The sequence below is a fragment of the Rhinolophus sinicus genome, linkage group LG14 (assembly GCF_036562045.2).
Source record: "Rhinolophus sinicus isolate RSC01 linkage group LG14, ASM3656204v1, whole genome shotgun sequence".
In the NCBI taxonomy this organism is placed as follows: domain Eukaryota; kingdom Metazoa; phylum Chordata; class Mammalia; order Chiroptera; family Rhinolophidae; genus Rhinolophus; species Rhinolophus sinicus.
The window spans coordinates 49238423-49255593 of NC_133763.1; the positions used below are offsets into that span (position 1 = coordinate 49238423).

Below are 17171 nucleotides of genomic sequence, written 5' to 3' on the forward strand. Positions count from 1 at the left end.
ACCTCTCCTTCCCTTGGTGGTGTCATTGGGTCTTGGCTGCAGCAGGCAGCCCTGCAGGCCCCATGTGCACACAGCGGGCAGAGGCTGGCCCTTCTCCCTCCTGGTTCCAGGATGGGCAATCTGGGAGGTGACCCCAACATGGAGGCAGCAGCTGCTGCTTATCTGTAGTTAGTCAGCCACCCAGACAGATGAGGTGTCCGTGGCGACCTTCCTGCCTCAGTGAGTGTGGGAACTCGGGGCTTCCCAAAGCCAAGGGGTGGGAACATAAACAAAATGGCCCCACTGAAGCTCCCGCCTCACCTCCTCCCTCCAGCTGCCCTGACCTAGGAGGAGGCATGAGAGATCATCCAGGCACCACTTGCCGAGGGTGCAGAAGGCAAAAACTTGGGCTCTGGGGTGCCAAGGTTGCTCTACCTCCTGGCACGATTCTGATGCCCCCCTGCCCTCCACCCCCGCAGTTGGACGCTTCCTGTCAAAAGTCCCACCACCGCCATCCTTTGCTGTCAACACGGCAGAGTCAGAAATATATCAACCTGGTGGAAACTCCTCTCCCTCGTCCCTGGGCAGGTTTATCACTGTGTTCCGCAGAGTAAGTGCTTCCTGTTTAGCCATCTGTAGAGAGCAGGAGTCCCAATCTCTTTCTAGCAAAAGGCAGCAAGCAAGAGGCACTTTGGGAAAAGTGGCTCATTCTCAGCCCCCTTTCATTTGCCCGCAGGAGGCGTGGCCTCGCCTTGGGCTCTTCAGAATGAACACCTGTGTCAATTCTTTACCTCGCTTTACTTCTCCATGCTTTTCCTGTGTGTTGGAGTCTTTCTTCTCAATCCCTTTCAGTTGCCCAGCTCTACGTTTCCTCACTCCTCCAATAGCAACACTCAGAGTGATTCTGTGGCAAAATGGTGAAGCATTTTAAGTCCATGTTCCTACCTTTCTACTTTTTTCTTAGTCTCATACCTCTCCATCCTTATGTGGGCCGGCACCTGCTCTGCACTTAACAAATGTGCCAGACATCATCAAGGTGCTGGGGACACATCAGCCAGCAAGCGAGATAAAGTGATGACGTCCTGTTGCCTACATTCCAGCTGGGAAGCCCTGGCTGAGTCCAGGAAGTGTGGCTGTGCCCACAGAGAGTGGTGGTGCCCTGAGAAGCCCTGGCTGTGTCCAGGAAGTGTGGCTGTTCCCAGAGAAAGTGGCAGTGCCCTGAGAAATCCTAGCTGTCCGGGAAACTAGTGGTACCCTAAGAAGTCCAGGAAGTCTGGCTGTGCCCAGGAGTACTGGTGGTGCCCTGAGAAACCCTGGCTGTGTCCGGGAAGACAGGTGGTACCCTAAGAAGTCCAGGAAGTCTGGCAGTGCCCAGGAGTACTGGTGGTGCCCTGAGAAACCCTGGCTGTGTCCGGGAAGACAGGTGGTACCCTAAGAAGTCCAGGAAGTCTGGCTGTGCCCAGGAGTACTGGTGGTGCCCTGAGAAACCCTGGCTGTGTCCGGGAAGACAGGTGGTACCCTAAGAAGTCCAGGAAGTCTGGCTGTGCCCAGGAGTACTGGTGGTGCCCTGAGAAACCCTGGCTGTGTCCGGGAAGACAGGTGGTACCCTAAGAAGTCCAGGAAGTCTGGCAGTGCCCAGGAGTACTGGTGGTGCCCTGAGAAACCCTGGCTGTGTCCGGGAAGACAGGTGGTACCCTAAGAAGTCCAGGAAGTCTGGCTGTGCCCAGAAGCACTGGTGGTGCCCTGAGAAACCCTGGCTGTGCCCAGAGAGCCTGGCTGTGTCCAGGATATTGCATTCACCCCCAGGCTCCTCGCACAGGTCCCCTCGCGGAAGACGCTTGTCGCGTAGATTGTGAGGCGAGAGCCTGTAGGGGTGGAGTGTGGGGGCGGAGCCCCAGAGAGTAGTTTCCAGGCTCTCGGCCTCACATAGACAGGTGCTGGCTCAGGTAGTAAATGGCCAACTGTGATTGCATGGCCATCAGCTGTGGCTAGTTGGCCGTCAGCTGTAACCAGTGAGCCATTGGCCACAATATAACTGCTGTGGCTACGAAGAGAGAGGAGGAAAAAGAAGAGAAAGCATGGGGGCTAGCAAGAAGATGGCGGCTGGGCTGGCAAGTGTGGATGGCGGTTTGCGGACAGTGTGGATCCAGCCCCCAGTGAGAGTATAGTGCCGCCAGAGAGAATATAGTGGTATGACTCCCCTACCTATGGCTCCGTGGGTGTTCCTTTTTGGCCTCACCATATCCTGCGTTCTTGTATGGGGAGCGGGAGCAGAGACCCTGCAGGTCTCCCTGCACGACAAATGGCGCAGCGAGCAGGGTCTCCTGCATGACAAAGACCTAACTGGAAAATAAGCCCTAGTATGATTTTTCAGGATGACATCCCCTGAACATAAGCCCTAATGCATCTTTTGGAGCAAACCATAATATAAGACCCAGTCTTATTTTCGGGGAAACACGGTATTTGTTTGCTGTGTGACCTGGGGTAAGTTGCTTTACCTCTCTGCCATTGTTTCCTCATCTATAAAATGAAATAACATACTGTCGATGAAATAACAATGGGTTGTTGTGAAAACTCAGTCAATGCTCATAAGAAGTTTAGAACTGAGCCTAGGGTACAGAAAACAGTCAGTAGATGTCTAGTGATATTCTTAGCTCTTACAACAACCCTGCATCTTAGGCAATATTATCTCTATTGTATACACGTGGAAGAGAATATTCACGGATAAGTCCAAAATCCCACAGCTGCTAAGTTACTTGGCCGGTAAGAAAAGGAATCATGATTCAAACTCCAGACTGAAGTGTTTCTCACCATACCCTACGTTGGGTGAAGACAGGTTAGGTTAAACCTGGGAGGAAGGGTTTTCTTTCAGGCATAAAACTTGCAACGCGTCCACTTGGCTTGTTGTGTTTATATGGAGGAATGGAAAGACCCACTGAACAGGAGGTGATACAATGGCCTTTACCACTGACTAGTTGTGAGAATGTGGGCGAGTCTCTCGAACATCCTGAGGCTGTTTACTCATCTGCAAAATGGACACAAAAACACCTGCTCTGCCTTCTTCACGGGCGATGATCAGAGTGATGTGAGAAAAAGCGTGCAGCTGAGCGCTGTCAAACTATGTGTGCTCGACAAATTTAAGAGTGCAAGGTAACGCTCTTGGCAGCTTTGTGCTGCCAGGTAGGCATTTCTAAGACCTCTCCTTCTCTTGGTGGTGTCATTGGGTCTCGGCTGCAGCAGGCAGCCCTGCAGGCCCCATGTGCACACAGCGGGCAGAGGCTGGCCCTTCTCCCTCCTGGTTCCAGGATGGGCAATCTGGGAGGTGACCCCAACATGGAGGCAGCAGCTGCTGCTTATCTGTAGTTAGTCAGCCACCCAGACAGATGAGGTGTCCGTGGCGACCTTCCTGCCTCAGTGAGTGTGGGAACTCGGGGCTTCCCAAAGCCAAGGGGTGGGAACATAAACAAAATGGCCCCACTGAAGCTCCCGCCTCACCTCCTCCCTCCAGCTGCCCTGACCTAGGAGGAGGCATGAGAGATCATCCAGGCACCACTTGCCGAGGGTGCAGAAGGCAAAAACTTGGGCTCTGGGGTGCCAAGGTTGCTCTACCTCCTGGCACGATTCTGATGCCCCCCTGCCCTCCACCCCCGCAGTTGGACGCTTCCTGTCAAAAGTCCCACCACGGCCATCCTTTGCTGTCAACACGGCAGAGTCAGAAATATATCAACCTGGTGGAAACTCCTCTCCCTCGTCCCTGGGCAGGTTTATCACTGTGTTCCGCAGAGTAAGTGCTTCCTGTTTAGCCATCTGTAGAGAGCAGGAGTCTCAATCTCTTTCTAGCAAAAGGCAGCAAGCAAGAGGCACTTTGGGAAAAGTGGCTCATTCTCAGCCCCCTTCCATTTGCCTGCAGGAGGCATGGCCTCGCCTTGGGCTCTTCAGAATGAACACCTGTGCCAACTCTTTACCTCGCTTTACTTCTCCATGCTTTTCCTGTGTGTTGGAGTCTTTCTTCTCAATCCCTTTCAGTTGCCCAGCTCTACGTTTCCTCACTCCTCCAATAGCAACACTCAGAGTGATTCTGTGGCAAAATGGTGAAGCATTTTAAGTCCATGTTCCTACCTTTCTACTTTTTTCTTAGTCTCATACCTCTCCACCCTTATGTGGGCCAGCACCTGCTCTGCACTTCACAAATGTGCCAGACATCATCAAGGTGCTGGGGACACATCAGCCAGCAAGCGAGATAAAGTGATGACGTCCTGTTGCCTACATTCCAGCTGGGAAGACAGAGCACGTGGAGAACTCAATGTGAATAGTACAGTGGCTTGTGGGGCATGATCTGGGCCGGGCCTTCCACCTCCAGCAGCGAATGCTTCGCTTCTCAACAGCTCTGCCTCCTCACCCACCATGAAACCTGTCATATGAGCTCTTCCACTGGGGCTCTGCTTTTTCCTTCCATGAGTGCAGTCTCGACTGGTAATTTTGTAAAATGGGCTTGGAGTCCGGAGATGTAGATTCGTAATGGAATTCTACCACTTACCTGTACCACCTGAGCAAGTGACTCTGCTTCTCTGAGCTCTGCTTCCTCCTGAGTAATACAGGCTAGTGAGATGCTAATTGGGACCCTGGGTAATGTTTACTCTGTGCCAGACCCAGTGCCAGGTGCCTTTTGTAGATTATTGCATTTAATCCTCACACACGTTATGAGGCAGGTAGTATTTATATCCTTCTCTACCCTTCTCAAAGGATTCTTGGGAAGTGTGACAAAATGGTGCTTCGTCACCACGAAGGGTTAATGCAAAACTGCAATAATATGACCATGGTGTCCAGCAAGTGCATATGTGATGACTAAATTTATTTGTTAGATGCCACAGCGATTCTGGGCTCTACGTAATTAAATGAGGTTCTCTTTTCTGTGTCTGCCTCCCAAGCAAACCAAGCAAAAAGCAGTAGCAAAGATGAGAAATGTCATCACCACGGAGTTAATTGCACGAAGTGCCAAACCACCGAAGGGAGAATCCCACAGATGTGACCCCGAACCTCGGAAATTTACAGTCGGATGACTACCCTTCACCACTGCCTGGAACACATGTGAAGACAGCACAGTAAAAGTTCCGAATCAGTTCATGAAGAGACGCTGCGGGTGTATCAAGCTTACTGCCCACCAGGGGTAAAGGTCTTTCAGGATGCTGAGTGAGCTGGGAGAAATTCATAAGCTTGTAGCAGAGTCCAAGGTTGGGGCTGAAGCCAAAGCGTCTAAGCCTCTTGGTATTTTCCTTAGTACGTGTCTCTACACTTTCTGTCATTTTATCACCGCATTTTTGTCACTCTAAGCCCCGATTCTGGGAAATTAGTTATATGTGATATACGCACTATCATAATAATGACAGATTGTTGAACTGTCAGTTTCTGAAAACACGGATGTGTCTAAGAAACTAATATGAATATGTGTGTGTGCATGTGTGTGTGTTGATGTGTGTGGGTATTTGTGTGAGTGCCATGAGAGTGTGAGAATAGCTTCCTACATTTAACACTCCCCCACTTGGCAAGAAGTGGCGCTGGCCCCTTTAAAAGCAGCCGATGTGGGAGACGTGACTAAAAACAAATGAGGTGAAAGAGGATAACGGAGGATGCTTACAGGTCAGATGAGAAGCAACAAACAAGAAAGTCAATGAGCTGAAAATGACTTGGATACAGACCCCTCCTCTGGATTACACTCCCTGTAAATGATTGTCGTAAACATCTGTTTAAACTCCTTTAAAATGCTTTGAGCTTTAATATCCATTTTCCCCCTCACAGTAGAAGTAATCTATCTTAGGAGTTAGAGCACATTCTGGGTTCAAATCCTGCCACTTACTAGCTGAATGATATCAGGCAAGTCATAGTATCTTCGCCTCTATTTCTTCACCTCTAATATGGGCAAAGGACTATCTACCTCTCGGAGTTCTTATAAAGGTAAAGGAAAATAAAATGTGGCAAATGTTTTGCATTCAATATTTAGCAAATCACTCCTTGATAATGTTTTATAAGGGACAACTCAGATGCCCAGAAAGGTTAACTTCCTCTCCTGGATACCCCCAGCTACTTAGTGGCAGGGCCAGGGGGAGCAGTCAGGCCTCCCAGCTCTAGCCCAGGGTTCTTTCTCCTCAACCACATGGAGCACACATCCCACACTGAAATAATTTTCAGGTTACAAGTGATATTTCATGCGTAACCTCTTTAATTTGCACTTCTCTGCCATATCCACGCATTAGCAAGCTCAGAACTCGGAAGCAAAGGTTTGTGTAGGAATTTCTGGGAAATTAAGCTAGAGCTGGGGTGGACCGAGGAGACCCCAAAGAGCTGGGAAATAGAGAGAGAGAGAAAGAGAGAAAAAGACACCCTGTCACACACCCTCCAATTGTGGACATGTAGATTATTTACTTTGGGGATTGATGTGACACAATCTTTAATTCCAGTTGGCTACGCTCTGCCACTTCCCTCCACCAGGTATATCATCGAGCCTAGTTCCTTCACACTGTAGCTACGGTCTCTAAAGGTATGGATGATGTTTGTTTTATTTTGTTGTGGCATCCTAAGGCTAGGCCGGTGCCTAGCACATAGTAGGTGCTCAATAAATATGTGTTCAATAATGAACAAAATAAGGCAAGCCAACGGGGAAGATAATTAGGGGAGCCTAGGCCATCACTGGGTTACATGTAAGTCAGCAATTTAAATCTACCTAAACCATGTGACATCAGCTCCTTGAGAGCAGTGAGCATATTTTATTCACCTTTGTAGCATCTTGATTCATCATTCACCCTAGGATGTAGCCTGGTATATAATAGGGGCTCAACCATTTCTCTGGAATTAAATCATCTTTAGGGACTCCTATGATTGTGTGGTTAGAACACCCTAGAAGGTGGTATGGTGGGGGGATGAAAGAAAGGGTCAGTGATTTGAAGGTGACAATATAAGGATGATCACAGTGATCACATAATCAAGGTTGGTATTAACGGCAGACAAGGCTGCTCCCAGTGAGGAGGGACGCTCTTGCTGGTGAAGCTGCAACAAACGTTGTCCGGGGAAGGGTTGTGACAACCAAGTCCTCACTCTGCTGCTCCGTGAGGGCCCAGTGAGTCCATTCACACTGGCAATTTCCAGAAAGTGATTTCCCCAACAGCCCCCTCGGTTTTGCCTCCATCATCTCCTAGAAGTCCAAAACACCACAAGTCTTACTCATGAGGTTCCTTTCTCTTTTTCCCTATTCTCATATACAGCCACTTCCTGAGGACATGAGTCTGAGGAGGAATGCCAGCGTCTGCCCTCCTGAACCCCAGGACCACATCCCTCTTCCTCTCCAATTACAACTTCTCACCAAAGCGTTGGGGGAGGGAGTCTTCACTCTACCCATGACTCCTCTCCTTGCCCTATTCTCCTAAAGATGACCATGCGTAGGGATTCCAAGGTCATTTCCTCTTCTACACTGTCATTGCCATGACAGACACCTTCTACGAAAGAGGAGACAAACGTCCTTTTCAATCTTTAGTGAGATGAGACACCTCCTCTGGTTAAGAAGGCATCTCATTGTGTAAGAAGCCCAGCAGCAGGAGGGAAGAAGACTTGGTAATGCCTCATAGATTTCTGTTTGTGGGGTCAACTGAGAGAGGGACTCCAACTTGGCATAAATAGAAACAAATTAATGGCTTTGGTGTGGGTGAGTAGGGTTCGTTTAAAGTCTGGAGGGAGCCGTGTCCTACATCGATGAACAAGACAGACAGGAAATATTCTTGAATGGAGCAAGAATGTGGGAAACATTTGGATGAGACAAAACAAAAAACAGAGAGCTTTAAAGTCCACATCGAAGGTTTTGGAAGATAATAATAATTAACATTATCCACTCAGCACTCTTCTAAGCTCTATACATGTGTTACTCTATTTAGTCTTCACAGCAAGTCTATGAGGTAGATACTAGTATTATCCTCGCTTTACAGATGAGGAAACCAAGGCACAAAGTTACAGAGGAACTTACCCAAGGTCACCTACAACTAAGTGGTCAAGAAAGCTGGAATTGGAAGCTTAAGCTCTACGCTCTACTAAACATTTATTCAGCACTAACTGTGTACTAGGTAGTAAGCTTTAGTCCAGATCTGGGGTGACCCCAGGAGACCCAAAGAGCTGTGGGTGACAGAAAAAACAAAAAACAAAAAAATCCCTGTCACATCCCCTTCAATTGTCAACATGCGGATTATTTACTTTGTGAATTGATTTACTTTGTGATTTGTGTGACACGATCCTTAAGCCCATGTTTTTTTATACACATCCTTCCCACAAAATATTTGTATCTACACACTGGAAGTGTGTAAATGTGGTGGTATTTATATACTCAAATATAATTTACCATTTGTCTTCAAGATCATGCCTCATGCTTACCTCTAGTATTTAGCATGGTTTCCATTAGCTATTCCTGAGAGGCAAGGAGCCAATCCTTCCATTTTTCAGACTGTGAAAGTGGTTTGGAGGAGGTCAGTGCCTTCAGCAAGGTCAAAGGTCAAGTTAGCGGCATTTGGCTTAAATCAGGATCAATAACCTCTGTCCCTCCAGCCTGATCCTTAAAGGGGCTGCCTGTCCCGGGGCCTGGGCCACATTCCAAATTGGGTAATCTGGTGCATACTGCCTGTTTGAAATTCCCCTTGTGGTTTTGCTCACATCTGGTGTTTTTCACTTCTCTTTCTAAACACGTGCTTTGATCCTACTGCTGCTACAGCAGAAAGATGCCCATGGTTCCAAGGAGCACAGTTAACTTAGTGAGAGGTGAAAGATACTCCTCTCAAGGGGACTTCTAAAAATAAACAGTACCAGAGCCTCACCATGTCATGCTTGAAGCACTTCCCGGAAACCCCCAGATGTCGAGCCGGCTACAGAGTCTCTCTACAGCCCCCAAACCTCTAATGTTCCTGGACTCCTAGTCCCCCCACCCCACCCCAGCTCCGCTCAAATGCCCGACAGCTGTGAAGTCTTGTTGTTCTTCTTATTGGTCATTCTCAGAGTCGACGAGGATGACATGTGGTTAAACGTCTTCCGTAAGAGTTCTGTGGTCATATTTCTCCATCACACATGCTGAGCTGAGAGCCATGTATATTTACTTCCAGAGAAACCTTATCTACAGCTCACTTTCCTGTTGTACTTATGTTATCAAACTCTGTTACTCATTCTGCCCCTTACCCTATCTTAGTAAGTCTGTTTCTTAATTAGAAACGTATTTTTCCATTATAATGAAAAATTTTAGGGAAATAGCGAATAAGAAAAAAAAATATCGACAACCCTAGGACTCTAACATAAATGTTATTAATTATATGGTTTGTTTTCTTCTAGGCTTATTTTCCTCGTATGTGTATTTTTGTTGTGGTTGTTTACTTCTTTTTACATAGCCAGAATCATACGTCACATGCAATTTTTGTGTTCTCTTCTTTTCGCTATTTAATATTATATTATGTTTTCTCATGTTACTACATATGTTGCAGATACAAAATGAAAGAGGAAATGTAGGTTTTAGCAAGGGGAGTGGGCAAAAGCTATCAAAGATCTCACATAAAGGAATGGATTGTTACTATCATTTGTGGGGACCCAATTCTTACCTAAATTGCTGAGCTGGGAAGAGAGAAGGCATAGCTGAGTATAAAGAAGCAAAACAGTCCCGAATTTTTGAAAACCGAAGATGAATTTGATGTCACAAGGGGCTAAATTCAAGACTCAAGACAAATAACTCTCCTTGCTGAGCTAAGACAGAGGCAAGGCTAAATGTTTTGGTAGCATCTACCTAAACCGTATCCAGAAAAGAACGTCTTCTCATAGATATGGCCAGAAAGAGGGATGTTTGGGAAACACCACTCCTGGGGAAAAACATCTCCCCATGGGCTGTGGAAAGTTAGAAGCAAGTTACATTGCCCACTCCTTTCCCGGAAGGTTTCTAGAGAAGAAATGCAGAGGGAGGGCATCCTTCACGTCAGAGGGGATTTTTAGCTTCCTGACTGTGTTTTCTACTTTATCTTGGTCCCTCTTTCCTTTTCAGTTGCGCCATCAGACACCCACCCTGAACTAAGAAATACTACCCTACATGGATTAAGTTCTTCTCATTCAAACAACCTTCCTCTCCAGTCCACCTTTCAGTCCAACCTCTCTTGCTTTTCTTTGCTGACCCTCCCAAACGCAAGGCGTCCAGCCAGCTCCCTCGTGCCATTTCACCATCCACCTTCGCCCTCACCACACACAGAAGCCAGGGCTGAGCAGCCATGGCGGAGCCTTCTTTTAAGAACTGAGCTACACCCCTAAGGATGAATGCTGGGCTTTATTCTTTGGAGCTGCTGTCCTGTCTCCAGGGACACCAGCTGACCTACTATGTGTCAGGCCCTTTAATCCTTACAACAATGCTGGAAGGGTGATATGGCTCTTCTCAAATAACAGCTGAGGAAACTGGAACCCAGGATTTGTCTATGTAATAATATATAACATTGTAGAGATGGAAGAGAATTGAGAAAATACCCAAAAGTGCAGGAAAAAATACAAAGCAAAATTACCCATCATCCACCCTCCCAAAAGAAACACTGTTAACGTGTGTGTGTGTGTATGTGTGTGTGTGTGTGAGACAGACAGAGAGAGAGAGAGAGAGAGAGAGAGAGAGAAGGATAAACTATAGCACTGATGGCACAGGTTTTGGATTATACTATTTCTTTTAGTTTACGAGGGCTGCCACAACAATGTACCACAAACGGAGTGGCTTAAACAACAGAAATTTGTTGTCTCACGGTTTTGGAGGCTGGAAGTCTGAGATGAAGGTGGGTAGGGCTGGTTCCTTCTGAGGTTTGTCAGGAGGGAGACTCTGTCCTCCAGGCCTTTCCCCTCGCTGCTGGCGGTTTGCTGGCAATCTTTGTTTTCCCTTGGCTTCTGCTGCAAACTCTGTCTTCATCTTCACATGTTCTCCCTGTGTGCACGGCTGCCTCTCCACATGGCATTCTTTTTACAAAAACAACAGTCGTATTGGATTAGGGACCCACCCTACTCCAGGATGACCTCATCTTAATTGAATAATTACATTTACAATAACCCTATTTCCAAATAAAGGCACATTATGAGGTAACGGAGGTTAGGACTTCAAGGTCTGAATTGGGGTGGGTGGGTGGGGGGCGACACAGTGCAACCCATAGCAACTATTTATATAATATTTCATCTTTCCCTCCCCCCCACCCCCCATTTACCATTCTATCATGAACGTTTTCTGGGACAGGTACTTTTTTGTCAGAGAAAGGTTCTGGAATGTGCTGAGGGCATATGTTGGCAGGGAGAAGAAGGCCTGAGTGGGGTACGACCTTGGAGAGCAACCCAAAGCCATGGGGGGCCGGCAGGAAATGAGAAAAAAGGGCAGGAGAGCTGTCAGAACACTGGCTATCATCATGGTTGTCCACCTCACAGGTTTTCTGAGGGCTTCTCAGAAACATGTGTTAGGAAAGCAAAGCTGCCAGGACCGCCCAGTCTCCTCCGTGAGTCCCCCACCCACGTACCATTATTTAGCTTGGAAGAAATCCTGGAAGGAAGACGCAAGAGAAACCATAGAAACAGTCAAGAGGGGATAAATGTGAGGGAAGTTTTGGAAGGCGAATGTAGAAGATTTGTCAACTGGGAAGCACTATAATATAATTAAGAAGTCCTACATAGAGTCAGAGGAAAGTATTTTCAAATTCTCGCTTTCACACTCATTTTTCTGCAAGATCTTGGGCATTACTTCTGAGTCTGTCTCTAAGCTTCAAATTCCTCCCCTGAGAATAGTGCCTATTCATAGTGTTGTTGTGAGAATAAAAATGAGGTGATATATGTGAAGTACTTACTGTAGTGCCTGGTGTGAAGGAAGCACTTCATTCATTCATTCACTCATTCATTCAACAAATATTTGGTGTGTATCCTTCCAGGGACTGTGTTGAATGCTAAATATACGGCGGTAAACAAAACTGACATGGTTCCTGTCCTCATGGAACTTACACTTTGGAAATAAAGGCACGTATTACACAAACATACAACTAACCTCGATAATGACAAACTGTAAAAATAATTGGAAGAAAACAATTGATTTCTAAGATGGAAAAGTGGGAAAATTTAGTTTCATGGAGGTGGGGAGGGGAGGCCATTAGGGAGGGGCACTCTGAGGAAGTGACAATAAGCTGAGACCTGAAAGTAAAGTTGGAAATAGCCAGATGGAGGGGTGGGATGGGGAAGAGGGTAGCAGGTAGAAGGAACAGGGCCTAAGGCAATAAGAGCTGGGTGCATTAGAGGAACTGAAAGAAACTCAGTGTGACTGGAGTGTAGTGGGGGGGGGGTTGGGGGGAATTCAGAGACACAGCGAGGAGAGGCTTTAAAAATCAAAGGCTTCGCTTCTTGTAAGTATATACATACATATATATACTTGTATATATATGTAAACTTGTAAACTTGTAGTTGACATTCATTAATGTAAACTTGTAGTTGACATTCATTATTGTTCAGCTTCAGCTTCAGGTGTACAGTGCAGTGATAAACGTCTAATTATTACTTTGTTTTGTGCACCTAAAACTAATAATAATAATAATAAATAAATGGTGCTGGGAAAATTGGAAAGCCACGTGCAAAAGAATAAAGTAGACTGCATTCTGTCAAAAAAAAAAAAATCAAAGGCTTAGAGAAGTTGAGGAGGAACAAGTAAGAAGTCCTTTGAGACCTGGGAGGTAGCGGGTTCAGTGCCATGTCAGCGTGGAAGACAGATAGCATGTGGTGAGGAAGTAAGGAAGTTAGTTAGCATAGGTTCTTTTGAGAAGTATTATGATGAAGGAAAAGAGAGTTGGAGGTGATAGCTCAAGGCAGAATTTCTTCTTTGTTCATTTCTATTTTAGATGGGGGAGTTTTTGAGCATTTTTCCAGGCTGAAAAGAAGGATCCAGTGGAGAGATTGAAGACAGGAAGAGCAAGTCTGCTTTCAGGCAGCTGCATTCCCATGGGTATTTTGTCTGCAATTAGAAAGTGGTAGACTGGTGTCTTGACAGGGCCGCAGACCTAAACAACGTGATTTCAATCATAGATATGGTTAATAAAAGCTCTGTAAAGGTGAAAGGGATTAAGAAGTACAAATTGCCAGTTAGAAAAATAGTCACGGGGATGTAAAAGTACAGCATAGGGAATATAGTCAGTAATATTGTAATAACTACGTATGGTGTCAGATGGGCACTAGACTTAACGAGGTGATCACTTTGTAAGGCATATAAATGTTTAATCACTGTGTTGTACACCTGACACTAATATAATATTATGTCAACTATAATTGAAAAACAAATTTAAAAAAACCTCTGTATAAAACATTTTTATGGTTTTTTTTTAATTAAAACTATAAATCGAAATAGTCACATTTTTAAATTCTGGATTTTAAGGCAACAAGCATTTAAAGTAAAATTTAAAGAAATTCGTATCCTGACACAATTACCACTGACACTGCAGGTCCACTGATAGCCCCCTTTAATGAAATCCAGGTTTCAGTTTTGAATTTGATCTAATCCTTTCTTGACACTTACCTTGGATCATTTCCTTGGATCCAAACCCTCGTAGGGCAGTCCCAGATTTCAGGGCCGTTTGGCAGCAACAGCAATTTTAAAGATTGTTAAAGTCTGAATTTCCCAGCTGCTCCTATGTTTTTTTTCCTTCCTCAATAGGAGATGAAAAGCCAAAAGCCCTGCTAGGCTGATGGACTCAAGGAACAAGAAATTTTCCCTTGAGCGACCCAGGTCCCTTCTCAGCTGGGAGTGATGTGATCTCCACCTCACTTCCTCCCTTTCTCATGCAGCAGAAGAAAAAAGATAAATAACTGTTTTTTATTTAGTTATTGATATCAAAATTAAATATGCACATAATGTAGAGAATCGAATAGCTCTTCATTGCTAAACAGCGTTCCCCTTCTCCACCTAGTTTCATTACTCACCCCTCAGAGGAAATCACTACTAATACTGGAAGCCTTTTTTTTTTAGGACTCTCCCTATCTCTAAGTAGCTACTTCCTAATTTTATTTATTGACTTCCCCTGTGGAAAATGGATATTTAGCTTTCAGCCTTTCCCACACCACACACACATATATTTCTTGGGCTTATATACCTATGACATTATTAGATTGATATTCAGTGTTTATATTATTTTAACCAAAGAAATCCTGTTTACACCTGTGTTGTATAATAAATTATGATCACTTTCCTGAAAAAGATTTTGCTTTCTCTGGAGTTAATAACCGTCCCGTAAAAAATTTTACTTTTGCCTAGATTTTCCTCCGCATATGTCACTAATTTAATCCCTACTCTCCCCCATTTGTTTAAGTCTCCTCTCAAAATGTTCAGACAAATTTGGTATTCAATGAATTTTTCTTAAAGAAAGTTTTTCCAGAGCCTTCTGATCTGCTCCTATCTGGGCTGATTGATCTCTAGGCTTGCCGTACAGCTGTCACCTTGGGATCTCCCTTCACCTGTTATGTTGAAAACCTTGGTTCTTGGATTCTGCCTCTTCCTCTTTCTTGATTCACTGCATTGTTTTGGTGGCGTGTATCCTCCAGTATTTCCTCACAAAGAATGGAGGGAAGATATAAGATGCCATGGGTGACCTGCCCAAAATCTCTGGGCACCTACCACATCCATGCATTCTAATTTACCAGCACAAATGTCTCTTCGAAAAAAGTCCTGGAAGTACACACTGTTCCCCAAGAAAGTCCTGTTCCCCTTCCCCAATAAAATCTTAAACAAACAAACAAACAAGCAAACAAACACAAATGTCTCTCCGCCTGAAAGCTTTTCCTGGCCACTGAAGGTTTACTCAGGGAGTCGTGAGGAATTAACCCCCTCCTCCCTGGAAGCAGCCCTTAACCAATGACTGGTGAGAGTTAGTAAATAAGTACCCCAGTTTCCTCAGCCCTGAGTGGGGATAACTTTGAGGCTTGATTTCTCTACTGGTCTCCAGGGCTCCCTGCAGGAATTAAGTACCAATTGTTCACAGTAAGTTGCTGGATATATCAGCTCCTTGTTTCACGTCCTCACTGCCTCACAGGTATTTCCGGAATCATCTCCCAAATAAACTACTTTTGCTCTTACATCTTCTATTTTTCCACATCTTCTCCTTTTGCTTTACTTTCTACTTTGCAAATCTGCTACTGAGTTGTTCCTAGATTTCTGCAATCATGTTTAAATTTCTAAGATCTCTTTTTTGTTCTTACATGTACCTTTAAAAAATAACATTTGGTTTTTATTTCATGCGTGCACTATTCCCTCTTATCTCTCTGAGGATATTAATATTTCTTGTTTTCTTTTTCTCTCAGAAATACCGCTGTTTTCAAATGATCTTTAGGGTATTTCTCGCCCGTGTGTCAGGTTCCCAGAGAAAGGTTTCTTAATCTCCTGGCTGGATATCAGAGTACATGACCTATGTGAGAGAAGAAGGCAGGGGGTCTCTAGGTAATCTTTTTTTTTCAGTATGTTGTCCTTTCGCACAACTATGCCTGGTCCTCCCTCTTTTTTACTCTCCCACCACAAGAAAAACCTCCATTCTTTGGTCATTGTGTGGAGGGGGCAGCCCATGTAACAGATGCAAAGGGATGTGGGGTTCTGGGGACCTCGATGCTTCTTGAACTAACTTTCAACGTTTCCCACTGTTTTTAGCCACAGCTTTACTAGCAAAGTACTCACAAATGGTGCCACCAATTGCTGAGCACATGGAGGATTCTCAAACGCAAAGCAAGTTGCTTTAGCTTTCTCTTTTGGCTTAGAATTCAGCTTTCTCAGATCTGTTGATTCAGTTACCACTCATTCATCTACGTTCCAGCTTTTAAAATTATCCTGCTATCGTCTCTTTCAGATTCTCTCTGTCCTTGTAGCTGTATTCTCGAAAAAAAATTATTTACCTAAATTCTTACTTGCTTCCATATGCATCAAGAAACTCTAGGGGCCGGCCCAGTGGCTCAGGCGGTTACAGCTCCATGCTCCTAACTCCCAACGCTGCCGGTTCGATTCCCACATGGGCCAGTGGGCTGTCAATCACAAGGTTGCCAGTTCAACTCCTAGAGTCCTGCAAGGGATGTTGGGCTCCGCCCCCTGCAACTAAGATTGAACATGGCACCTTGAGCTGAGCTGCCTCCCAGATGGCTCAGTTGGTTGGAGTGTGTCCTCTCAACCACAAGGTTGCCAGTTTGACTCCTGCAAGGGATGGTGGGCTGCGCCCCCTGCAACTAGCAACAGCAAGTGGACCTGAAGCTGAGCTGCACCCTCCACAACTAAGACTGAAAGGACAACAACTTGAAGCTGAACAGCACCCTCCACGACTAAGATTGAAAGGACAACAACTTGACTTGGGAAAAAAAAAAAAAAAGGCCTGGAAGTACACACTGTTCCCCAATAAAGTCCTGTAAAAAAAAAAAAGAAAAAGAAACTCTAGAAACATGCCTAAGAAACTAGTAACAGTGCTTAGTAACGGATAGGAAGAAGGTGGGACCTGGGCCCGTGGGGCACGTGGATGAGGAAAACGTTTTGTGCCTTGTTACTTTTCTTTTTGGTTTTGGTATTACTTCATCACACATTAACATTTGGTTGAATTCTAGGAGGGAGTGGAGTACAATGTAGGTGTTTAATCTGCAGTCTTTAACCAGAAATCTCAAGTGTTATTTTTCTAAATTAGCAGCTTCAATGTTGAAACCATGAGAAGCTTCCTAACCCAAAGCCATTCTAAGCAAATTCAGAAGCCCAAAACAAAAATATGAACAAATTTGACCTTGTAAAAATGAAAGATTTCTGTGAGGCAAAAGAAAAAGAAAGAGAAAAGAAAATCAAATAAAGTAAACAAAGTCAGAACACTAAAAATGAAATGGGAAAAAATATTTGCAACAAATACTAAAAAGGGCGTAAAATATGGAGTTCTCACAAAAGAATTAAAAACAGATCAAAGTCAAAAAGAAAACAATCACAAAGGGCACAGATAGAATATATTGGTAAATCAATACAAATGGCTTTTAAGTGTAAGAAAAATACTCAGTCTCACTTTTGGTTTTAAGAGTGAGAATTAAAACAACGAGAAACCATTTTTTACCTACCAGAATGGCAACATTATAAAAGTCTGATAATGCAATATTGCTGAGGTAAGGATACGGGGAGATAGGAAGTCTAAAACATTTTTAGT

The 17171-nt window shown here is 44.9% G+C and overlaps 1 long non-coding RNA gene across 1 annotated transcript; it reads right to left on the reverse strand.

Moving 5' to 3' along the window:
• Nucleotides 1-10662: 10662 nt before the first annotated feature.
• On the reverse strand, nucleotides 10663-11883 carry LOC141568558 (uncharacterized). The gene is made up of 2 exons (XR_012491710.1): nucleotides 11838-11883; nucleotides 10663-10968 (listed from the first exon to the last, which is right to left on the reverse strand). It is a non-coding gene; the product is annotated as an uncharacterized LOC141568558 (long non-coding RNA).
• Between the last annotated feature and the right edge of the window lie 5288 nt (nucleotides 11884-17171).